General features: G+C 38.4%; 1 long non-coding RNA gene across 1 annotated transcript in view; it reads right to left on the reverse strand.

Moving 5' to 3' along the window:
* Positions 1-1,014: 1,014 nt before the first annotated feature.
* The window catches only part of LOC114626864, a 99,868-nt gene continuing 74,297 nt past the window's right edge, over positions 1,015-26,585 (reverse strand). The window contains exon 3 of the long non-coding RNA XR_003712305.1: positions 1,015-1,166. This is a non-coding gene — a long non-coding RNA (uncharacterized LOC114626864). The remainder of the gene's footprint in view (positions 1,167-26,585) is intronic.

A 26,585-nucleotide genomic window follows, 5' to 3' on the forward strand; every position in this document is an offset into this window, starting at 1 on the left:
CAGGAAGCTCCTGAGTGTGGAGAATGTAAGCTGAGCTGAGCATGTGCAAGCGTGCATTCATTTCCTGTGTGCTCTTCCTATGGATGTGATTAGCTACTTCAGATTCCTGCAATGAGAGACTCTACCCTGAAACTGACAGCTGAAAATTTCTCCCCTGAATTGCTTTTGCAAAAGAAAGGAGACAAAGGCACTGTCTCCGTCTCTAAGGGGAGGAGCGCTGAGGAAGACCCTTGATGTCAACCTGGGGAACGCATACACAGATACACATCCACACATAGTCACAGACCGCACACAAAGTGTGATTAGCATGCCAGGAAAAGCTGCAAACAGGAATCTTTATAAACATGTATTTCAAACAATTTTGGCCTAAGATCAAGAGTTAAGCAACTAATTATTCCAAGTCTTTCCAAATGTGTTGTCAGCCCTGCTTGCCACCTAACAGGCTTTTGAATATCAAGAGAAGAAAAAGGTTCAGTCTCTTCAAAAGGAAGGTTTTTTTCTATTCTGGATGCTCATGCCTTTCCTGTTCAATTCCTGAATTCTTCTTCTTTTTTTTTCTTTTAAGGTAAAAAAGGCCCAAAAACAAACTAAATATTAACTTAAAACTTCAAACATAAAAGAACAAATCTGATATCAAGTAAGGAAACTAAAATATAACTCTGAAGAAAACTGTCCATGGAAAGAACTACTAAATCCTTAGGGCACTGAGCTTACTGTTTCGAAAGGGAGAGCATACTTGCCGAAGGGTGGAAGGACAGACAGTAAAGACCACAGACAGTAAAGACCTCACTGCTTTTCAAATAAGCTTCCGTTTCTTGTTGAGAAGCAGGAGGAATAAAACCCAGCGGTTCTTCAAAACAACCAGTAAGGACCAAAGAAGCCCAACACCATCAGGCTGTAAGGTTAACAGGTTCTTCCACAGTAGCTGTATGATCAACAGTTCAACTTAGAGTCTTTCAAGTGCTCTAAAACGTTTGTGGAACGACATAATAGGAGAATTGTGGTTACCATTTAACGCTGAAGCACTTCGTTCATTCTGGTGACCAAGGTAGCCTGGCAGCAGGTGCTACATCCCTTTACAGTTTCAAAGCGATTCAAATCTTCTTATGATGAATGTCCTTTCTTCCTTGCCTCTCATTCCTGTATTCTGAAGGTGCCAATGTTTACTGCAGGGGAGAGAGGGAGAGGGAGAGAGAGAGAGAGAGAGAGAGAGAGAGAGAGAGAGAGAGAGAGAGGGAGGAAGAGAGAACATGTCAGATAAAAGGCAGAGTAATTTAAAATACACTGGGATTATTTCTTTGTCCTTGGATATTATGAATTTTACCCTCATTCAGCAGTTATGAATCATGTAATTAACTTAAGATGTAACCTCCTTATTTAGGTGGAGACAAATGCAACCTTGGAAACCTAAGAACTACCCTGTCATACTTACAAAAAACAAGTTATCTTCAAGAACCAAAATACTGATGTCAAAGATTTTGGAAAAAGTCATTTGATTGTCCTTGGAGACTCATTTTACAAGAAACATGTGGGTATCTATTGAATGGAAAATATTTGTTCCAGATATCTCCAAATGTGAATATTTAATTAGCCAGTGAATATTTAATTAGCCAGTTAGCAATGTGAAATTTAAACATAAAATATATTTATAAACAGGCTGAAAGTAGTTATAAAAATTACCAATTTTTTTTATCTACTTCTGACTCTTGGGCATTCAATTTAAGAGTTCTAAACTGGCCAAACCCCCCTAGTTTGGTTTTGGCACAACACCAATAAAAAAGTGACTAGAAGAGAAAGTGAAAGATGACTATTATTACTCTAAAATGATTCCTGGGGCTTGAGAGATAGCTCAGCCGTTAATGGATAGGCTCACAACCAAAATACAAAATGATTTCTGATTATGCTTACATAGTATAAAATTAAACCTTCCAATACATTTTAAAATTTAAAAAGCACTCTAAAAAAAGAGAGGCTTTGGAACATAGCTCTATCAAAAGCTATCTAAATTGAACACAGCTGTGGTATTCTTAATGTTTTACAGTGTTTAAACATTAATGTGACACAGTATTAAGCAGGATGGAAGGATTACCAAAATATGTACGTCTTGAAGAATGGCGACAGAATTATTTAGTCGTCTTTCCACTGTACGTCCTTAGAAAAGAAAAATGTACTTTAAGCAACTTCTAGGTTTAAAATTGAGTATAAAAAGTACTCAGTGACAAAAAAGTAATTTCCCAAGGGCAGGTGTTAGCTACCCCTACGGTACCTGCATGTAAACCCCCTCCCCCAAATTATTTCTGCTGAATACCTTATTCTTGGACTTGCAGATGACCAAGCATAATAGACATAAAATGAAAACATAAAAGGAAAGTGCTATAAACTGTGTTTAATTCAACCTTTACAGTGTAGATATGACATAGCTATGGCCTTAAGTCTTTATATATTCTGAAATTTGACTCTTAATGGAGAGTTTAGACCGTTTATACTTAATGTAAATTCTGAAATGCTTGGGTGCAAAATGTTTTAGCATTTAAATCTTTCCTATTCCTACTATTTCTGCCCCTTTTTAGTTTTGTTTACCTTTCACTGCTTTGATTTCAGTAAAATATTTTTCAGTGCTTTAATTCAATGGCTTAGAGATCACAATATGCATCCTCAAATTATCACAACTTGAAGTTATTAACAAGCAAATAATCTTGAAATATCACCCATGTACGGTAATTATCCCTTTGCATATTGCAATCACATGTTAAACCACTACATACAGTATAAAACCACAGTCAACCATCTTTTATTTATTTTATTACTTGAGAGGTTTCATCTCTTTTATAGAACCAACTTTCTATCTAATACTTCTGTCTCTTAGTTTAAAAATTCTCAGCATTTTAATAGTGTACTTATATTGACGAGGGACTGCCTAATTTTTCATTTGTCCAAATGTATATTTGTTTTATCTTTATTCTCAAAGAACACATTGACTGAAAACAGATGTCTGAGGTGAGAGCTCTTTAAAGCTGAGTGACTTTAAGGCTCGAGTCTGAGCCAGTCTTGGTAACACAGTGAGACCCTGGCTCAGAATAAAGGACTGCAGGATACAGCTGCGTAGTAGAAGTCAGAGGACGTTTCCATGGGACTGGTTCCTTTCCTTCCACCTTTATGGGAGAGGTTGGATGTGGAGGTCAAAGAAGAAGGTGCAGGAGTCTGCTCCTTCTTTCTATTTTATGGGTTCCAGGAATTGAACACAAGACTTCAGGCCTGGCAGCAAGTTCCTTTAACAACTGAGATATTCCACGGGCCTATTTCAAGTTTCTTAACCACACTTAAATAGTTGATTTTTAAGTTACTGTTTACTGACCTCAACATCTAGATTTTTTCCCTCTCATATGGTAATTTATCTGTCTCGTCACAGGTGACCTGGCACAATACTGATATAGTGTGCTGCACTCACTACAGACTCTCCCTTCCCTGATGATGCTCATCTCTGCTAACGTGCAGTTAAACACTGCCTGATACCCCGAGCTTCTGGAAACGTAAGCCGTGTTTTATCAGGGAGGGTATGTTTAATTTTCCCCTTAATTTTGGGATAAATCCTTAAAGCCTTGGACATAGTATTTACTACTAAAGCAGAGCATTTCTGAATGAATTGAATTGGAAAATCTGTTGCTTTTTAAAAACGCAAACAAACAAACAAACAAATAAATCAAACCAACTCTAACTTCGAAGGTCCCAAACTCCAAATCTGACCAGAAATATCTACTCAACAGCTTCCACTATAGACGTTGTTTTCTACTGGATCCTAGGAGTGTCCTCTATTGCATGTGAAGTTAAGGGTCAGCCAATGATTTACAAGGAGTATATATGTAGATTTGAGGCTCCATGCTTTCCGGGGATTTACAGCACCGAACTCCAGAGCTTGTAGAGAGTTGTACAGGAGCAATCTACAAATGTAGAATTGACATTTTTATTGTGTAATTGTGTGATAACACCTTTTTAGAAAATACACCCTAAAGCAGTGCTTCTCAACCTTCCAAAGGCTGACACCCTCTAATATAGTTCCACATGTTGTGGTGACCCCCCCCAACCAAATTTTGCTACTGTTATGAATTATAATATAAGTAGTTCTGGAGATAGAAATTTGCCAAAGGGACCAGGAACCATAGATTCAGAGGTAGTGGGTCACAAAATTAGTAAGTTACTCTTAAATCATCCAGGAAATAAATTACTTTTATAACTTGTTTGTGAAAGTGTGTGTATGTGTGTGATATATAAGCATATATCACACACATATACATATATATATTCATTTCTAAAATGACTGAAGAATAAGTATTCGGTGTACAGTTATTTACATTGTACTGTTTGATAATTTATATGTTAGCATATTAGATATCGGCAAAAATTATGCAACAGATTCTTTTTACTTACTCATCTTTCAGCCAACCACATATAAATAAACTATATATTTAGAACTTGCTATGGTTAAAGTCAGTGTTAAAGACAAGAACTAACTCTGTTTGAAACATACTGAAAACCAGGTGGTGGTGGCACACACCTTTAATCCCAGCACTCGAGAGGCAAAGGCAGAGGCAAGCAGATCTCTTAGTTTGAGGCTAGCCTGGTCTACAAAGCTAGTGAGTTCAGGACAGCCAAGACTTTCAAATATATTTTCTCTTCTATGGACCAACTGAGATATGTGAAAGGCATTCCGAAGAGCAGCGGTGAAAGCAGCTTTGGCTAGGATTGAAAACTAGGAGTAGAAAATCCAGAATCTTGTAAGTGGAATTAATATGACGTTTAAAATCTTATATGACAGAGAACTTTTTGTTCATTAAAACAAGGTCAACTTGATCACAAAATAACTGTGATGGTTAACAGGGACTGTCACGTCAACTGGACAGATCTAGATTCACCTAGGGGACAAACCTGTAAGGAAATTTCTAGACTGGGTTAACGGTGGTGGGAAGACCTACTCTAATGTCCGTGTCATCACTTTAAGGACTGGGGCCCTGGACAAAAGTGAACTGAACGCCAGAATTCACCTCTTTCTTCTTCTTCCTAACAGAGGATGCCAGATACTTCTGCCACCACGCCTTCCTGCCACAGTGGGTTACACACTCAGAAATGAGACAAAGTAAGACAAAGCTTCATTAGGTAGCTTTCATTACGCATCTTGTCACTGCAATGATAAAAGTAACTGATATGACAACTAAATGTGGAGGAAGTGTAAGTGCTCGTTTCAGAACAGTAGTACCAGGGATGCTGAGACTCAGCACAGAGGACGGAGACAGGGGGCAAGCTGCTGACAAGACGGACTAGCTGTCACTGCCCATTCCCTAGCTGAGGACGCTCTGGCGTAATGTTTTTGTCTGGGCTGCATGCACGTGCATGTGTGCACACATGTGTGTGAATGAGAGAGAGAGAGAGAGAGAAAGAGAAAGCGAGAAAGAGTGTGTGTGTGTCAGAGACAGAGACAGATGTTGTGAGTATTTTGGTTTCTTTAAAAAAACACAGAAATATTGTAAGAATATTGTGTGAGATGTGAGGCTGCTTCAGTGTCCCTAGAAGCTGACTATGATTTGCCTTGTGCTCTAGCAGAGGCATGGTTTTGCAATATTAATATTGCAAATAATTGCAGATAGTTTCTGCAATTAGGTGGCATTTGGAATTCTGGGTACTTTTCAGAGGGTAAATAAAGGTTAGGGCCCCAGGGTGGTCACTGCTGGTCATTTGGTTTGGTTCCTGTTTGGAGGTAGTCATAGTTGAAGAAGAAACAAAAGAAAGAAATTAGATTCAGGGATCTCTTTCTCTCCTATCTAGTGTTAAGGGCTTGAAAGGATGGAATAAGGGTAAAAGGAGGGTGGAAAAGAAGAACCCACAAAGTGGCAAAAGACAGCTACAGACAGGGACAAGAGACAGTGAGAAAGAGGGCAAGACAGACACTGACTGACTCACTACGCTGCTCAGGTTTATATCAAACTCCACAGCTCAACTTGAGTAGCTGAGACACATGCCATGGTGTCCAGCTTCTGATGTAACCTTCGGTACTACAGTCTCTCTCAAAAGTCCTATAGGCCCAAACATGTTTACTTTACTATTAAACTTAATAATAGGGAAGAGTTTTAAGTAAAAAAAATCACAACTAAAATACAATGCATCAATCTCCTGGGGATCTAACATCTCACTGGAAACTTTAGTTAGACAGAGCAGGCATAGTAAAAGCCATAAGCTAGGAGCCAAACCAAACTTGCCACCTGTTTATTTATAGTCTACAAGCTAAAAATAGTTTTTATATTTTAAAACAATTGAAAAAAATCAAAAGGAGAGTATTTTGAGCATAAAAATTATATGAGATTTAAAGATCATTATCTATAAATAAGGTTTCCTAAGAACACAGCCAGTTCCTTTGTTTATGTATCATCTACGGTTGCTTTTGAACTATATACGGACACGGTGAGTAGTGATCAGAGCATAGTAAGTTAACTGCCTGAAAAGTCTCCCTTTATAATTACTGTTTGCCTATTCCTGACAAGTTCAGTTCAGTATCACTATCCTCTAATGTAAGAGGAAATATGTTTTAAAATGCTAATGCCCTTCATGGAGTTTTTTTTGGTGGGCATTTTTTGTTTGTTTTTTCTTTATTTTTGTTCTTTGGCTAGAGCAAGAGAGTAAGAGACAGAGACATAGAAATAGAGAGAAGATAGGGTGGGTAGGGAGGTGGGGGAAGTGTGGGAGGAGGGAGGAAACATAATCAAAACATATTATGTGAAAAAATTACATAAACTCTAGATCAAATAGTTTATTTTAGTCCTTACCCACTGTCCCTTTATTCTTTTATACTTCTAAGGAAACATTAAATAGTATTTTTATATTTAAAGTTAGCCAATAATATGAAGTCAGTTTTATACTCAAGAAAACTTTATTGATTTATAAAATTTGTTAGGCATCATACATCATTTTCTTCTGACCAGTTCTGATTTAAGGTTGTAATGGGCTCTTTGAGTTGAAATATAAATAATATTTTCCATAGTAGAAACAAGATTATTCATCACAATTGTTAGTAAAAAATAGCTTTGGGATCTGAAAGCTTTGGAATTTTGCAAAGGTGTTATAACTCGTTCTAGAATGATTCCACATCTGTTTTTGACCACGAGGGAATAAACAATGTCCAGAATGATCCTCCCACTGCAAACAAGCACCACATGGTAAAGAAAACAGGAAGAGATCATTTCAGACTCAGGCGTGGGGACCAGGACTGCAGAGAAAGAAGAAACAGAGCGGCTTCCACTGCAGCGCAGTGAGGAAGAACCAAACAGAGCCTTGCAATCCTGTCGACTTGAGCAGAACACGTGAGGGGGCCAGTGTGGCTGGAGGTCACCTAGCAGAGCTGCTGAGAGGACAAATGGGCTCCTAGAATGGGAGCCAGGTTCCTGAGTGTCAGCTACATGAACACTTGTACACAACGGGAGTGCTTCCCGAAAGGATGAGAGTCCAAGGGAATGAAGTTACCAAGGAATAAAAAAACATCAATGATTCTCAAAGCTGAAACTGGGCAGAAAATTAACAAAGTCTCTCTAGCATGAAGAGAAAACCTTATTGACTATACAAAACAACCAGGAGGGCCACAGATGGGCCACATCACAGACACAGGCAAAAGCAGCCTTGGGGGGTGGATGGAGAAGACTACTCCAGAGGTGTACGGAAGTCATGTGAGCTTAGAAAGTCTAGAAAGGAAGCAACTAGTCTGCAATTAGCAAGTTGTCTTTTAGGGAAAGTCTAATGTTCTTTAAAGAAACAAAATTTAAAACCTAGTAATATAAAGTTCACACCTATTTGTCATTTAATCAAACTACTGGATATTTTAAGAGGCAGTGAAACTGTGATTCATAACCAGAAAAATGGCAATCTGGAGACACTAAGAAATGAGACAATTAGCAGGCAACAAGATATAAAGTGATTAACCCTGTTCTTGTCCAGAATACGAATGAAAACAGGAATATGGTGAATGTAAGTGAATTTGAGGATTTTCAAAACAAAACCTGTAAGTAAAAATTTAAGATTTAAGAGGAAATTGCATGGGACGGACAAGGAATAGTTTATATTCTGAAGATAAGAGACATTAGTGAACTTACAGACAGAGCAACAAAATTTACCCAAAGGGAAGCGCAGGGAGAAGGAGGGGAGGAAAAAAATTTTAAGGGCAGAGCAGAGAGACGGCTTAGGGAGTGAAGGCCCTTGCCACCAAGCTTGATGAGTTTGATGACCGGGACTTACATGATAGAGGACTCTATAAAGTTACTTCACAAAGTTGTCCTTTGACCTTAACAAGTATACCACAGTGCATATACATAAATACATACATGCATACACACACACATGGAAACCCAAAAACTTACATAGCAAAAAAAAAACAACCTTGGAAAAACAGCATCTTATGAGGAGCAATGCGATGCCGTTGTAAGGAAGGAGACGTACCGTATTCATAGACAAGAACTAGACAAGAGCCAAGTAACTAGAAGGGAAAATAAAATAACGGGGCCCAAACGAACCAGGAGAGGAGGTAAGTGGAATTTACAAGCAGGGTTATTTTGAAGGGATGATTAACAGCAAACAAACTAGTGAGGGTCCGGATTCAATTCAAATCCCACTAATAGAGTAAATATAAATTATCTTCCATTCATTACTTTTTATAGAGCTAGGACTAAATCCAAAGCCTCGCACATGCTAGGCAAGTGCTCTCTCCCACGGCTTGCATTTCCTGCTCTAAATAGTCAATCTAAAGGCAGATAAGTGGGTCAGGATGATCCATGTAAGAAGAATGGGAAGTCAATTTTTGAGTTTGCGGCTTGCCTGGGCTACACAGCAAGATCATGTCTCCAAACAAAACAGCAACAAAATCCCCAAGTAAATAAATAAGACATATAAAAAGTTTAAGATCCAAATATATGTTATCGCCCTGCCCCCCCCACACACACAAAATAAGGCAACAGGTTTAAATTAGAAAGACAAATACCCTTCAATGTTAATATGGAATAGACCCATTTGTATCAAATATTGTAGAAGACAATCACTTATTGTCAGAAATTGAAGGGCATTTTAGAGTCTACAAGAGAATTTATTTTAAAAGTGGGGAAATCCTAAGTATGCACGCCTACAACACCAGAGATACAAAATGAGCAAAAGCTGTCGGAAAACCATGGACAGACTCCAGTACAGCTGAAGACACCACATTCCCCATGAACTACAAGAACAAGTATTCCAAATGCACAGGAGGGAGATGTGAGGCAAGCTGGGCATCCCTGAACACTGACTCGCAGCAGCAGCACAGTGACTTTAGGATGGCCAGGGCATTTCTCAGAACAGACCACTGGCTAAACAAGAATAAAGCTGTACAAATGGAAGGAACGGAAACTACACGCAATCAAGTCAGAAAACAGCAAAAGAGACTCTATAAACCCCCAAACATTAAGAAATCAAGCAATATACTTCCAAAATCATCTATACAGTAAATGAGAAAATCATAGGAAATTATAAAATAATTTGAGTCAAATAAAAGTGAAAAATCTAAAAACAAAATCCGTGAGATACTTCTCAAAAGAATGAACACATTTATAGTTTCTTCTAATTTTATTAAGGGGTTAAAGGCCTAAAAGCAATTGTCTAAGATTCTATGGGAGAGGAGAGAGCATATTAAATCAAAGTAAGTGGATAATAACAGAAAATAAACAAATAAAATAGCCAGCTAAACCAGACAAAAATCCATGAAACTAAAGACTGGTTTTTGAGCAAGTATTAATGACACTAATAAATCTGTTTCCAGACTGAACAAAAGACAGGAGTCAGTACTGAAGCAAAGGATGAAAGAGAATTCATTAACAATAATGAGGCTAACATTTCAGAGAGAAGCCATAAGGGAACTTCAAGTGAAATGGTGAAAGTCCTCAATTTAACAAAGAAGAAGTGTTCCATCCTGAGTTACTAAGATCTGCAGTATGGACAGAAGATGGTTTATTTACAGTTTGGTAAGTGCCTTGCTTTCAGCTATTCACTGGAGGTCTGCGAAGCGTCCCCCACAGACAAGGGCAAGGGGCACCGCTACATAAAGAGATAACATGATAGCAATAGAACAGGTCTTCAGCATGGCTGCAGTGTCGGCTACAGGAATCTGGGTGTGATGAAATGCCACCGAACTACATACTCATTTACACCAATAGTAGTTTCTTGCCTATGATACGGTATAGGTCAAATAAGGTGTGACTAATAAAGGGAATAGTGTTAATGGGCCTGTATGCATTATGTCTGTAACTTCCTAATTTGTGAATTCTTTTATAAGGTTTACTTACATTATCTACAAGTAAAAATCTTTCTATACCCCTGGCCCCCACCCCAACACTTTGGTTTTTGAAGACAGGGTTTCCCTGTGTAGTCCTGGCTGACCTCGAACTCAGATCCACCTGCCTCTGCATCCTTGGTGCTGGGATTAAAGGCGTGTACCTCTACAGCCCAACAAGAATCTTTTGCTAAAAAAGAAAGTCATAGTATCTTTACCTATAATAGGTAAAAACAAGTCAAACTGAACTGACTGCGCACTGTTTGAATCCAACTACATAACTATGTAACTATGGAAACAAAACCAAAACAACTGGAGAGAACACAGGGATGACTAAACAGGACACTCAAGATCTCAGGTCATGGAAGTCTTCTATCTGACATTATAATAAAGCACACATTAGAATGTGTCATTATATATTTGTTCAAGCTAATGGAATCTATGACATGAATGAATCCTAATAAAACTAGGGATTTGGACTCCCTGATCTTTTTAATAGTCTTTCATGGTTCTTGTATATCTGCAGGACAGCCCCATTTCAGAATACCAAATCTTGAATCAAAATGTTCTGGCTATGTATAAAGACAAGCAAAGCTGGAAAGATAATTTATATAATTTCAATGCAAATTTATTCATATGCAGGAAAAACAGACTGCAGTTAATAGCCTCTGGGGATTTTGTTTGTTTATATTTGGAGTTGGAGCTATATTTTTCATTTTTTAAAGGCCCAAGAGCAAATGATTATCTATTTCAATAACTTTCAATTGTATGCAGCAGAATAATCTTTATGTATCTGTGAAAATAATCTAATTTCACATTGAGAAATAAAAAAAATGTGGCATAGATGGTACCCAAATATTGAATTAGTATTTTGAATATTTATACTTACTTGATACTTTTTTCTCTGATAAATTCAAGTAACAGAGCAACTATTTATAAAATGAGCTATGAAATATAGGTCAAGAGATCCTGCAATTCTTGTTCATTGCCTATCTTTCTATTCCTGAAAATAGGACTGAACTCTTTGAATTCTTGCAAGCATAATAAGATATTAATGACCCCCTGAGTAATACTAAATGCCTTAACTGTTAAGTGTATCTGAAAGAGGAAAGCCAAGTAAGACGATCTTTCTATAACTTCCACTGCATATCCTGGCATGGCTTCAGGGATAGACCTGACCAGACAGCGAGGGGACTGGGCTCTCTGGTGGAGACACCACAGCACCCTGGACACTCAGTTTATTTACTACCTCCAGCTGCACAATGGAAGTAGGGTTACTGCATACAGATACACAAGGAAGCAGGAGTAGTATACAGAGCCGAACAAGGAGACGAGGTTGGCCCATCTCAGCAGCAATCTCTGTGTGAGAGCAGTCTTCAGTTGTAAGTGTCTGGAAGGAGAAAGAAAGCTACATGGACATTTTCCACACTCACTGTTCACATTTGCACATGTTCCAGAGGAACACGTTGCCACTCCTCTGAGTCTCACCCCTGGGGGTGGGGTGGGGAGCGGGGGCACTCTGCCATCTTCCCAAGAGTCTGAGTCTAGGGTTTGCAAAATGGCCATGCCCATGTTCATAACACAAACTCACTCCGAGTTTCCTCTGCTCTTCCCACTCCAGTACCGTGTTAAATCTATAATATTCTGTTCAAAAAGGAGGCTAAAATTCAGACACTTGGTTGCCTGGGTGCTTAGATCAATCATACTAAAACATGCATACACACAGAAACCAGCATCTGATAATCCCTTCACTGCCGTCCTAGATTTACTGAAAAGGAGTGACATCAACAAAGACCTAAATGAGGTTGAGGAAATGGCTGCCATAGCAAAGCCCTGCTTCTGCAAGGACCTCGCTTTGCTCCTCTGAGCCCACATGAAAATGTGGAGCAGGGTGGCATGTGCTTATGCTCCCGATATTGAGAAGGCACAGAAAGGTCAATCCTTGGGGATCCCTGGTCATCTAGTCTAGCCTGAGGAGCTGCAGCCAGTGAGAAAGGCAGCCTCAGAGGTGGGCAGTACTCCTGAGGATAGAACCCAAAGCTGTCTTCCAGCTTCCATATGCAAGCACAAACTTGTACACAGACATGCATGCACACAAGCACACACACACATACATGCACACACACACATAGATGCACACATACATTTAGAAATAAGGAATAAAGAGTTCCAGATGTTCACTAAGAACTGTAGTCATTTTACACAGAGATATATAAATCTGTATTAATGCTATTAGATTTATCAATGGAAAAAGGATTTATAAAAATATTTTAAAAGCAAAAACCTTTATAAATTAAAACTATGTCTTCTAAATTAAAAGGCTCCCAAGAGTGGTGGCACACATCTTTAATTCTAGGACTTGGGAGACAGAGGAAGGTGGATCGCTGTGAGTTCAAGGCCAGCTTGGGCTACAGAGTAAGTTCCGTGCAAGCGAGGGCTGCATATTGAGATGCTGTCTCAAACCAAAAATAAAGTAATGATGATAATAATTATTGTAATTATATAGGTATAATAATTATTATTTAATTAATTAGATGACTATAGATATACACAAAGGAATTTTTTGAGACAGGGTTAACTGTATAATTCAAATTAGCCTGGAACTACTTATGTTGTCCGAGTTGGCCTTCAACTCTGGTGTCTTCAACCTCCAGAGTGCTTGGATTAAAGGCAAGTACTAGCTGTCAAAGAATGCTAGCTTTTAAAGAAATGTTTTAATCTGAATGAAGAGATGTCTGGAAGCCTGGTTGGCTTGTGGCTAACCTAGATCAAGAACTCTGATCAAGAACTCTTTAATCTAAAAGTCAAACCAAAGAATTGCACATATCACAGGAAGAAGTGCAGTCGTTTTTAGAAACTCGAACCCTTCAGCTAATCATCACAACTACTTTCTGACCACTGAGCCACACCTGGCCAATGAGAAACTTACAGTAGCTCCTAAACCTGTCATCTGGTAAAGGAAGATACAAGCAGATTAAAGTAGAAATACAATAAAACTGTCAGGTGTTTGAAGCTTCCAGAAACAATTAAAAACTAAAAATCAACTCAACTGAAGAGGCCTTTTCATTTTCTAGTTTCAGGTACCATATAACAATAGTTTTTTTTTTTTTTAAAAAAAAAAAAAACTTGTACATATTTTCTGGTCAAATAGAAAGCTGACATATTATTTTAAAGAAAATGTCCTTTCCTGAACACAGTATTGCTTACAGAAAGTTACCAAAGTCACACAATTAATTTACTATTCTCTACAGCAATATTAGTCTCTCTCTCTCCCTCCCTCCCTCCCTCCCTCCCTCCCTCCCTTCCCCCTCCTCTCACAAACACACACATATCCAAAATATACAAAGAACTCAAGAAGTTAACACTCCAGAGAATCAAATAACCATATTTTTTAAAAATGGGGTACAGAGCTAAACAAAGAATTTTCAACTGAAGAATCTTGAATGGCCCGGAAGCACCTAAAGAAATGTTCAACATCCTTAGTCATCTGGGAAATGTAGTTTATCCTCTTAAAGCAAGAAAGACTGTGAAACTTAAAACAGGTACTAAGTCACTTAGTCTAGGCCCAGTTACGTAACCCTAAGCCACTTTGGTCATGGGTACAATGACAGTGACAACATTTAACCCAGCAGAGCATGAGGATGTTTGCAAGAGGTTAACACATGCGAGAGAACTCAGAACTCTTCAGTGTGCTATACAAATGTGAACTGTTCCCTTATCTGTCATACGGGAAGATTCGATGAAGGGATCTCTAAAGGTATCTTGTCTTTAAGAAGTCATTGTTACTTACTTCTGAAACAGGGAAAGATATGGCTAGTTTCATATGAGATTAGCAACCCCATGATACAGAAGTGAATCAGAAAGTAAAGGATGTGTACAGCACACAGGGAGTAGGGATACAGGAACCGAAAAGATCCAGACCTGCTTCCTGTCTCACTGCCCTTCCCGTCACCTCCAGCCGTATCTGTCACAGCTGCTATCCATGCTTGCTATCAACATCTTTTCACCATAAGATCAGAAAGCTTCACAAACTATAGCTATAGCTTGTTACAAAGAAGGTCATATTAAGATGATGTAGGTATTATATAGTGACACAACGCAATTACTAACAGTTAAGAATGTTTACAAGTCACAAATACTAAAGGCCATATGGAGATGCTCAGACTCGACTGCCTCAACTTGGCTCATGTGATGCAACAAGCATGATGTAACCTGTCTAATCTTTCCCAGAGGTTTAATTTTGTCTTTATTACAAATTAACTATGTGATCTAGGATATTTTACTTTATTTTTCTACCTTAAAGATAAAGACTAATATCAAATATGTCGCTTGGCTAGTATGACGTGAACATGCTAGCCCATGTCAAATGGCACAACGGAGTCAGGCACTTGTGCATTGGCTTGCCTCTCTAGCCTTTTAAACTTTCTGAGAATAGAGGGTGGTGTTTTTTTTCTCTCCTTGTAACTCCAAAGAAAGCTTCCTTAAATAAAATGTCCTATCTTTCTATCTTGGTCCTGGTCCTCACCTTCAATAATCAGTAGCTGAACAGCAAACGTGAATAGATTGAAGAGCTCTGTGACATAACAGAAGGCACACGTGGCTCCCAGTCCACACATCTGTCTGAAACCCATTGTGACTAAGAGTTTTTGACTTTAAGCAATTTGCCAAACCTTACAAAACTCTCGTCATAAAGTGAAGACCTTATCGAGACCTTTCATTATCCTGTCTTTCCTATTCACAGGTCTCCTGAAACACTGTGAAAAGGGCATGGCTCTTTATCTTTGTCCTTTCCATGCTACTAGGGCAAGGCTCAAAATTAGAAGATTTCACGTTAGGATAAAGCAGAAAACTGATAAAAAGTGATTCAAGACTGGAAGAAAAATACATTATAGAAAGAAAATAACTTATTTAAGTGGCCCTAACTCTTTCCTGCCAACTCTTTTTTAAACCAACAGACCTTTTCCTACAGGAAGATGAACTGAGAAATATGTGTGTGTGTGTGTGTGTGTGTGTGTGTGTGTGTGTGTGTGTGTGTGAAAGACGGTTGAATTACTTTTCTTTAACTTATTATAGGCAGAATCAAACCTTTGCTTCCTCTATTTGAGAGACATTGGCTACTCTGGTTGGTTCTGGTTTTTGGAGACAAGGATCAAACTCGGGACACACTGTGCAAGCGCTTTATCATGAACTTGGTTTTGGTTCGTTTATTCATTTGTTTTTGAAACAGGCTCTTACTATGTAACCTTGGATAACCTGGAACTTCCCTTGTAAACGAGGTTGGCCTCAAACTCAAAGACAAGCTTGTCTTTGCTTCCTGAATGCTGAGATTAAAGAATGTGAGATTAAAGATGCCTGACTAGTCCTGTTTTTAAAGCAGTAAAACTGCCAATAGGTATTTTAGTTGGTTAATAAAACAAACAAAGAAACAAAATGATATAGGCTAAGTAAACAGGAAGTAATCCTTTCCTTTAACATAAATAAAAATTGTTCTTTACTTTAAAAGGTACATTCAAAGAATAGTGTACCTTTGCTAAAGGTGACTTAAGCACCCAGAGATTACATGTAATAAATTGTAGATTTTTACAAAAATCCTTCCAAGGCTAAACTTCTCAACTTACAGAAACAGAGTGAATGTTGAAGTTTTTGGAACCAGGAGATATCAGGGATGGGGCCGGGCCAGAAGAATAGCTATGAACCACATATTCTAAAACGCACAAACATAAACCAAATTTCACATAATTCTGAGTCATGAAACCCCAGTTGTGTACGTTGTGTATCTCTAAAACATTCTAGTAGATTCCAGGTAAGCTTATGGAACTTAAGGTGTAGAATTTGGGAGTCCTCAAGCAACCTTGGAAACATGTAATACAAATTGCTAATTAAATAATGAAGAAACTAACAAGGAAAGGTGAAGAGAACTACAGAAAGCCTTGTTGCATTCAAGACAGAAACACCCAAGTGCCTGTACTAAGTCAGGGCATGACCACATAGAATTTGGCATAAATCACAGCTTTGGGAACAAAGTACCTTCCACAGCTGAACAAATTAAAAGGGTCTAATGTGATTTGGTGGGTATGTGATTAAGGACAGTCTAAACATATAGATTATCAGTAGTTAACGGAAAAAAGTTATATAGCTATATAAATATATGAAAAATTATACAAATTAAATCTTATCTGCAGGTTATGCAAATACAAAATAGAAAAAAAACACCTTACTTATAGAATTGTTTTAAGAATAAAAAGAATTAAGTATTTGACAGTGTCTACAAGTTCATACTAGGTGCTTAAGAAATTATATGAACTAAAAAACAGTCCTCATTAAACTTAGGAAACAAAATCTGAAAATAAAATGTTTCCAGGTGAAAATAATGTTGGTAAATTGAAAACATTTACTCAATATCTAGTACACAGTACTAAGCAATCACATGCTATTCAAAGTGTTATCAAACATACTGACCAGTAACCCACATTTGCCCATCTCATCCTGAATGTACCATGCAGCTGTGAAAAATCAGTATTTTTAGATGAATTGTTTTCTTATATCAAACACTAACACACGTCAAAACCTTCAATGATAACCAGTCACACATAGAGAACAAGCCCAAGTTCTCTTCCAGAGTAGGCCCTGAAGCATAACCTGTAAACTTCTGAACAACCCAGCTCGTACCTGCATGTTCAGTCTCTCCTAGCCCGTGTATGTCAGACACAGGGAGCCGTCTTCGCCCTGCAAGTACCCTTTCCCACTGATCCACCCCTAATAATCTTAGTATGATGAAGTTAGATACTTGAAAACAGCAGCAAATAGCAAAAATATGGAAAGCTTAATTATAGGTTTACTAGGAGCCTTAACCACAAATAGTTTACATTAATCCACTACCCAGAGTATAGAAGACTAGACCTATAGAACATTAGCCATAAAAGGTAAAGATTAAGGCCATTTATCAAAAATTAGGAGAAGAAATAAATGCTTTCACAGAAAGTTTACTGCCTGCAGTGAAAAGATACTATTTACCATGGCCTAAAATCAGACAAGAAATAAGTTGAAGCTTCTCTAAATGTAGATCTCTTTCTGGTTTTTATTTTACACATAGCTTAATAAGGTACCCAGTTCATATCCTCTATATGAAGGATAAAGGGGATTAGGAAACAGATGGTGGATATCATGGTTAGGTTTTTAATGCTGTTATAAAAATACCATGACCAAAAACAACTTGAGGAGGAGAAGGTTTATTTCAGCCTACAACTTGTATTAGGATGAGCAGGAACTCAAGGTAGGAACCTAGAGGAAGAAGCTGATGCAGAAGCCTGGGGGAATGCTGGAGAAATGGTGCTTACTGGCTTGCTCATTATGGCTTGATCATTTTGAATTCTTCTATGAACCTAGCTGCATGGGTTCTGATGGGGGTGACCACCCACAAAGGACTGTGCCCTCCCCTATCAAAAACTACTTTAAAAAACGCCCCACCGGTTTGCCTATATCCTGATCTTATAGAGGTCATTTCTTCAACTGAGAGTTGCCTCTCCCCAAATGACTCTAGCTGTGTCGAGCTGACATAAAACTAGCCACCACACTGGGCCAGAGAGATGACTCAGCAGGCAAACGTGCACCTCAGGCAGGTAAAGATGCGCAATTAACTGAGTTAGGCATAAGGGACTCCCACAGTGGAAGGAGAGAACCAGTTCCAAGTGGTCCACTGACCTACATATATGTGCTGCGAAGCTGCCCAACCTCCAATAAATGTCATAAACTTTAAACACAATTTTAAAGAAACACAAATACTAATAGCTACAGGATCATTTTAAATTATAAAACTCAGGTGGGTTTTTGTCTTCTTTTCACACTGCAGATGCCAATTTTTTTCAGCTTTGCAGAAAGAAAAAAAAAGATATAAAACTGAAACTTTCAGTGTATATCAGAAGAAATGGGCAATTCTCATCTTGCATTTAAAAACACTTTGACTCATAGTGAACAAAAATCATTGAATGAGAGGTTAAAAATCCTTTTGAGCTACTGCATTCACGAATATTGAAACATGAATGCTTTCATCCTAGTTCTCAATTATGGAATCTCCTTACACATAAATACCACTATAAAATAAACCTCAGTAAGGGAATGGGGAATGCTAGTATCAAGCGTGCTAAAAGAATGCCAAGCATAAAAAGAAAGTGGCAGTCCACCAGTATGACACTGATGGCTTGCTCTGCTGTGGATGCTGCCAGTCAATATCACCTGCATTTCTTCAGTGTTCTATTATATGAAGAGTCTCCTCCTGACTCGGGTCATATGAAACTGTTCACATGGGGTGAAACTGTAAATTATTAGAAATGAATCACACATTTCTTATGGACATAGTCTATTTTTTTTTCCACTCGCTCTGGCCCCACTCACTCTGGCCTCAAGGATATTTTATTTATTTATTTATTTATTTATTTATTTATTTATTTATTTAATGTAAGTACACTGGAGCTATCTTCAAACACGCCATGAGAGGGCATCAGATCTTATTATGGATGGTTGTGAGCCACCATGTGGTTGCTGGGATTTGAACTCATGACCTCCAGAAGAGCGGTCAGTGCTCTTAACCACTGAGCCATCTCACCAGCCCATGGGCATAGTCTTGAGTGTAAGCTAGGACTAATGTGAAGATAATTTATTTAAAGGGTACATTTTATGTTTCTACTTGGCTACCTCTTGTTATTATGATACAAATACCAAATCACTGCTCCTGTGAAATGGGAAGAGGGTTAGTTTCCTACGAGCTGCTGATCTTATGTGTGTATCTGTCTGAGGATGTGTTAGTTCACACATCCGAACCCACCAAACCCACAGCCAGAGCCTACCACGTGACTGAGCAAATGTTACACAGTCCATGTGTTTCCTCATAAGCCCTGTCAGAGTTTTCCTCAGTAAGGAGTAGCAGGTAATACTCCACCACATCCCTTGAGGCCATTTTAAACAGCAAAGTCGCTAACAAAAGCACAAAAAAGTTATGACTACATGGCATGAAGCAGACTGCAAAAAGAGTAACTATTTACTGTGTAAGAACTAAAACAGAAGGCACAATGCCATCGTATTTGACCTCAGCTCAGAATCACCCATTCTAGGTGATTCGAATTTTTTATCTTTTAGATGTGTGTATGAATACCTCCAAACACTCGGTAAGTACAGATTTGAGAATCACTGGTACGCTGTAGTAAGTAGGTGAATTTGCAAACATAGTATGGATATGTAGCCATATGTGAGTGAGCACGTGCCATGTCTTCATATTGGCATACTGAATACCTCTGCCTGAATGCCCCAATTATAAATCAATCTTAACCACCTGCTATCACCTACCCTTACCCCAGATACGTTTTCCGCCACATTTCCTCTTCAATGACATCATTGTCCTACCTCCGACTGTTCTGTGGGTTACTCCTTCTCCATATCTTTGTTGGGCACAAAATCATGGATTCTTCCTATAAAACATCTCCTAAGGCCTTCTGACATGCTACAATTACCACCAAGGGTTTCATTGCCATTTGAACCGTTGCTGTAACTCTGGCTTCATGCTCTCTCTAATACTCTAAAATCACAGGCTGTAATATTGCTAGTATTTTCTTTGTAAGACCCCCAAACTTACCTATAGTCCCTTGCTTCTTTATACCCACAAGGCAGCTTCAAATTTCTTGGTATGGGACATATGCCTACTCATGATTTGACCCCCAAACCACATTTGTGCACTTCTCCACTGTTGCTTGTCCAGATAGACTATATGGCAACATATACAGGGACATTCTATGCTTCTGGAAACCCTGTATACCTGCTGCTCTTCTCTCTGGGAAGATCAAAGGTTCTGGCTGTTGCTCTTTTTCCATTTTCTACTTGTCCTAAAGCCTGTGCTGGTATTATTCCCTTGGGGAACCCTTTCACGATAGACTTTACCACTTACCAGATTAGTTACTCTCTTGCCTGTGCTTTCTCAGTGTCTTCACAAGCTTCCATTATAGAGCCATTAAAATTAGCTATGACTGGAGGAGAACGTACATGAGCACAAAAGACTGACTGAGTATTGATTAATACTGTAGTTGGGCATTGTGGCTTCATTCTACTATCTTGTAGTCCATGCTAAATTTTTCTTACAAAAAGTAGAAATTGTTTGGTGAGAAAGAAACACGATTCCTAACTGACAGCCAGGAATAATGAATGTAGCACAAACAATGCAGCATTACTGCTATCCCAGAGGGTGCTCACAGTAAGTCATCTGAGCGTAGGAAGACAAGTTCAAGAAGGCCATCAAGTCTAGGGCTCATTCTCTTTGCTCATTATGGGTGTGAATCTGTTACTTCAGATCCAGGGATTAAGTCTGTATTCATGAAGGACAAAGAATAGGACCAGTAACAGAGGGGACCAGTCACGGGATTCTCCTTTTAACAGGAAAAAAAAAAAAAGAGTATTTTCCAATATGCTCAGCATGACTGATCTCACTGTCCTCATGTATAGAGAAAGTCAACAGTGTCTTGACGGCCGAACTTCCTCAATGGTGGGGACTGTGTCTCTTCTTTAGTGACCAATCCAGGACCTTCACACAGCAGCTTGGTGTACTGACTGGATGAGTCTAATAAAGGAAACTTCAACAAGTACAAAAGAATCTTCATTCTAAATTTTCTTTTAAATATGAATTTTTAAAAAATTGCTACTGCTTTATAAACAGGGAATTATTACTATTCTAGTAGTCTACCTTCTATCACCATGGAATAATATGATTATTGCTTTCTTTGTAGAGTACCAGACAGAATATTAGCAAGGAATCAGGAGGTCTAAAATTTTGTCTATATCTGCTGACTCTGAGTTTATGTAAAAGAAAATGGTTATGTCTCAAGGTAGTTCTAAGGGTAAAAAAATACTCGATACAAATATGTATAAAAATATATAAAATACTATAACATGTGATTTATAAACACAGTGGCTGTTAAGTCTTGGAAAAAAACCCTATAGCATTTATGTTGTGTGTATACAGCATCTAGCACACCAATGTGGAATAGTGACTACACACTAGCAATGCCTAGCATGAACTCTGGACACTACCAGGTCATGGCCGTATGAGTTCCGAGCTTCAGCCTCCATTCTCTCATGGCACAGAAAACTAAACCAGCTATACCTTATATCATTCCATTACAGAAAAAAAATGCTTTCCAATATAAAGTCAGTGTTTTGTTGCAGTTACATATAAAGGCACAGCACACTTTTAGAGTAGAATAGGAAAAACAAAGTAAATAGGTTAACAGGGAACTGTGAAGTTCCAAGTCATCAGTTAACAATGAATGAATAGTACTAAAGTAGACCAAGGTTCTGAAGCAGTCCTCGGTTCCATGAAGTGACAAGGAAAATGGTAAAACCACCGAGTACAAGTTCTCACATGCCCTAAACACCCTTGACCAGCCTATGAAGAGCAACTTTCAGAGTGACCTTGTGGCTCATCCTTGTGGCTCATCTGCATGGGTCACAGTGGAGGCCATAACTAGTCCTATAAAAACTAACCTCAATGGTATATTCTCTAAGTTTTAACTAGGCTATACATCTCTTCAGCTAAAAGAATGTAATATTAAGATAACCATACTGTGTATAATATACTCAGAGAACGTTGCATTAAAATAAGATACTGTGTATAACGTAAAAAAGACCTAATGCTAAAGGAGAAAAGAAAAAAAAAAAAAAAAGATAGCTTGAAACCACTGAATTCTCTCCAGAGTACTACAGTGAGAACTGAGGCAGATGCTGCCTAGAAAATCATGGTCCTCTCAGTACTCTGAAACTCAAGAACTTGAACTTATTACTAAAGAGTCACCATATCTTCTGATTCATCTGTGTAGGCTACCCTGGCATTATGTAATGTTGAAATGAACTCAGTTTGATACAGAACACAGCCCTGAGACAGGCTGTAAACCAATACAGCAAGCACTATATAAAATATCAGGAGATTACAACGGTGGGCTGTAGAGATGCCTTGGAGGTTAAGGGCACTGGTTGCTCTTCCAGAGGACTCTGGTTCTATTCCCCGCACCCACCTGGTAGCTCACAACTGTCTGTAGCTCCAGTTCCAGGGGATCTAACATCTTTACACAAGCATACGGGAGGGCAAAAACACCAATGCACCAAAAAAAAAAAGGAAAGAGAAAGAAAGAAAGAAAGAAAGAAAGAAAGAAAGAAAGAAAGAAAGAAAGAAAGAAAAGAAAGAAAGAAAGAGGGAGGTCGGTCGGTCACAGAATTTAAAGACTACATACCCTGGATGAGACTTATCTGACAGTTGTATCTGAAAGATGAACATATATTTTAATAAGTCAAAACTGTCAGAAAAGTACAAGCAAGCTCATGTCTCACAGCCATCGCCACCCAGGCTCAACTGCATAGGCTTTTATTTTTAAAACAGGACAAAGCTGCTCTCCCTTTTTATCCATATGCAGAGCTCCAGCTACGACTTAAGTCAATGAGCCTTTCTCCTGCAATGAAAATTTGGAGTACCTGGAGTAAGCAATACATAGATTACTTGTGAATGTGCCAACACTTATAATGATACATTTAGCATAAATGTGACACATTTAGCACAGAAGTTATTTTAGTATTTAAATTTATAGATAAAAGGGGAAGCATACAGACTTAAAAGCACTGATTTTTTTTAAAAAATACTTTTTTACTTGCTGATTAAAAACTAGAAGTGGAGGCTGGAGAGTTGACTTAGCAGTTGAGAGTACTCAATACTCTTGAAGCGAACCTGGGTTCAGGTCTCAGCACACACATGGTGGCTCAGAACCATCTGTAACTCCGACCTACCTGGTTCTGGGCCTCTGCAAGAGCAGTTTGCAGTCTTAATCGCTAAGCCATCTCTCCAATCCCTCTACTAGGTTTTTAACTTAAAAATTCCTAGTGGAAAATTTTTCGGCAGAAAGCAAAATGCACAGGATTCTAAGACTCTGTACATTGTAAACTGTAACAAGACAATAAATAGTAGTAGGTATTCATTATGATCAATTGTGTTGACAAAACGAATGTTCCACACACTGCAATTACTCCTGGTCCTCACTTTCTGCATGTGATGAATTCCTCTCAATTATTATTTGAAAAGAAAATAAATAGGGTGAATCTAGACTATTAAAGGGGATTCTTTTGGGGGGAAGGAGAGTCAGATGTTTAAAAACAATCTTGCAGTTTTGTTTTCTTTTCTTTTGTTATGTTTTTTAAAGACAGGGTCTCAGCATGTAGGCCTGGAACTCACTATGTAGACCAGGTTGCCACTGAACTCGGATCTGCCTGCCTCTGTCTCTAGTGTAAAATTATTTCATCGCACGTGTGGTGGCACATGCCTCTAATTCCAGCACCAAGGAGAGAGAGGCAGGAGGGTATCAGAGTTCGAGGCCAGCCTAGTCTACAGAACAAGTTCCAGGACAGGCAGGGTCATATAGAGAAACCCTTTCTCAAAAAACAAAATAAAACAAAACAAAACGATTTCTCCTATGACTAAAAAGTATAAATGAGGCAGTATAGCATGTCAAACACTTTCTACTTGCTAAGCAGATCCTCAAAGCAGTGACAGCTTTTTGAATGGCAACAGGTCTTCAGGTGGGCGCTAAGCACTGCAATGATACTGGATACCACACTTTCTTAAACTGCGGCCAAAGAAAAAGGAATCATTTATACTGAATGATTGTTATGTTCCTTCCCCTTTATGTGATTTCAAGATTAATTTGAGTTTTGTACTGTACTCAAACACTTGGCAGAGTAGAGAAGAAAACTTGAATAATACGGGTAAGAAATCTACTTCCCTCTTAATGAGAAACTGTCAATTTTTGATTATTCAACATTTCCCAGGGATACTTTCGTTTTTGTTACTATGGTTTAGGCTTTCTGATTTTAAATACTAAAAACTCAGTCATCCTGGCATGAGGGTGCAACCCTGTGATTCTGGGGCTGGAAAGGATGAAGCTGGAGGACCATAAAATCAGGGCGAGCCTAGACAATACAGCAAGTTCTGGGCCAACCTGAGCTATACAGTGAGTCCTTGTCCCAACAAAAACAAGGTAATAAAAAAGTCAGTCATTTTAAATAGGAAAAACACCTGAAGGGCTACTATTTGGTATCCTCAATTCCAGCTGAACAAAGCTAATGTACAGCCAAGATAGATTCTTGGTTTAGTAGTGATTAGGAGAGAACGTTATCATCGTTTGTTTTTCTTGTATGAGACATATAGTAACACCAACAGTATTTACCTCAACTTGCCTTCCTGTCATATTTATTATTTCTGAAAAGTGTCATATCTTTTGTTTAGCATCCTTAATTCCAACTTCAAAGAAAACCAGTAACTGTCCTTTATCACACTCTTACCAGAATCTTAATTGCCAGATGAAATATAATGGCTCACATGGACCTTTAAAACTGTCTTCTCTAGCTGGCTATAGAGATGATGGATCAGCGGACAAAGGGCACGCACTGCACTGCTCTTACAGACAACCTGAGCGCAGTTCCCAACATCCATGTCAGGTGGTGCACAGTTGCCTATGACTCCAGCTCCAAGTGGGTGCTAAAGTAAGTGTTACATTTCCTCTCATTTGTGGTTCCTAGGCTGTATATAGTCACAGAAAATCATGCATGTATATATAAGGTGAAAGCAGATAAAATTGTATGCTTTTGAACTTTTGTGTATTTTTTAAAATTATTTTTACGGTTTTCAATAAAAGCCCTTATGAGTTGGGGATACGAGGAAGAAATCATTTAATATATAATCATGTAAAGATCCTCAGACTTTGATGAAAATGGAAGGTTTATAAAAGGAAATACTAAGATAATAAAAAAAATCAATTTAGAAGAGATTGTGACGGGTTTTTTGGTATGTGTGAGAAAAATGATGCAGACAACCTTTGGAACTTTGTATTTCTGTTTGGTTGACCCACTGTGCTGTCATGTCTGTCTGCTCCCTGAGGAGTCAGAAGGGACGCACGAGGGATGCAGGGTGTCAACCGGCACCTTTGTCATCTACTTTTTCTGCCTTCGATGCTTCTGCCCAGTGACCTGAAGATGTAGTTCTCACAGCCTGATAACATCAAGAAAACACGGAGGAGGGAGGCTTTGGAGGCATGGAAGGAATTTAAATTTGACTTCATTAACTGAAGACCATGCCCAGTATTGAATAAAATAAATTTATAGGTGTCATTTTAAAAATAATTTTAAAAATACATGAAAGTTCAAAAGCATCAAGAATTCATATGAAGTATGAATAAGTTGATCCGTTTGATAGCACAATGCTGATATTACATCACGTCACCATAAAAGCTTAGGTTTCTCATTTTTCCACTAAGGATACTCTCTCTAGTACCACAGCGAAAGTCAACCCATTAACCTACCCTGTAACTGATATGCCCACTCAAGTTTCACTAATGTCTTCTGTAACAAAAGGATCTAGTCAATCAGTATGAGTTGCAATTATCCATCACGTTTCTGTGGTCTCCTTACACCGGAATAGTTCTTAAAATTATTCTGGATTTTCACAATATTTTAAGTTGGAAGACTACAGGCTAAGTAACCTCAATTGGAATTCTCTAACATCTCTTCAAAAATTAAATTTTGGTTATGCATTTTGGGGAGAAGTATCAGAGAAATGAAACTATATTCCTACACTGCATCCCTTCAAGTACTACACACAGCATTTTGCTCCTGACTTGGGAAGTATCTTTCAGGTTTCCCCTTTGTGAGGAGAAAACATGACTATGCAAGGCCACTAAACTTCTCATTAATTTTAGCATCGGTTATTTTATATATAAACTTCCAAATGATTTTTCTAATTCTTTTACTCTCTTTCTTTACCCATTATTTTACTATATCACTACTGATTTGTTAACTTCAATTTTTATTCTATGAGCCATAATACTAACAGCTAGTAATTACTAATTTGATACTCAAAGAGGTGCTCCATCTGTGGGCCAGCCAGTGGCTTTAGTACCATTTTAATGCAATCCTCTCCCCACTTCGAGTCCTTCCTGACCTCTGACATAGTTGATAGACCTAAGCACAGACATTTACTTCTCTGAACCCTATTTCATGACCTTCAGAATTATTCCAGAACGATGGTAGAAAAAAGCCAAATACCTCCTTTGCTGAGAATAGTAATGTAACAGACTTCTCTGCACTCACTCACCTCCCATTCCCACCTATCCCAACTCCGGTTTTCCAGACGAGTGTATTTCCTAGTGGTAACATTTACCTTGATCAGCAAAGCTGGCACCCT

The sequence above is a fragment of the Grammomys surdaster genome, unplaced genomic scaffold, assembly GCF_004785775.1.
Source record: "Grammomys surdaster isolate TR1022 unplaced genomic scaffold, NIH_TR_1.0 241, whole genome shotgun sequence".
Taxonomy (NCBI): Eukaryota; Metazoa; Chordata; class Mammalia; order Rodentia; family Muridae; genus Grammomys; species Grammomys surdaster.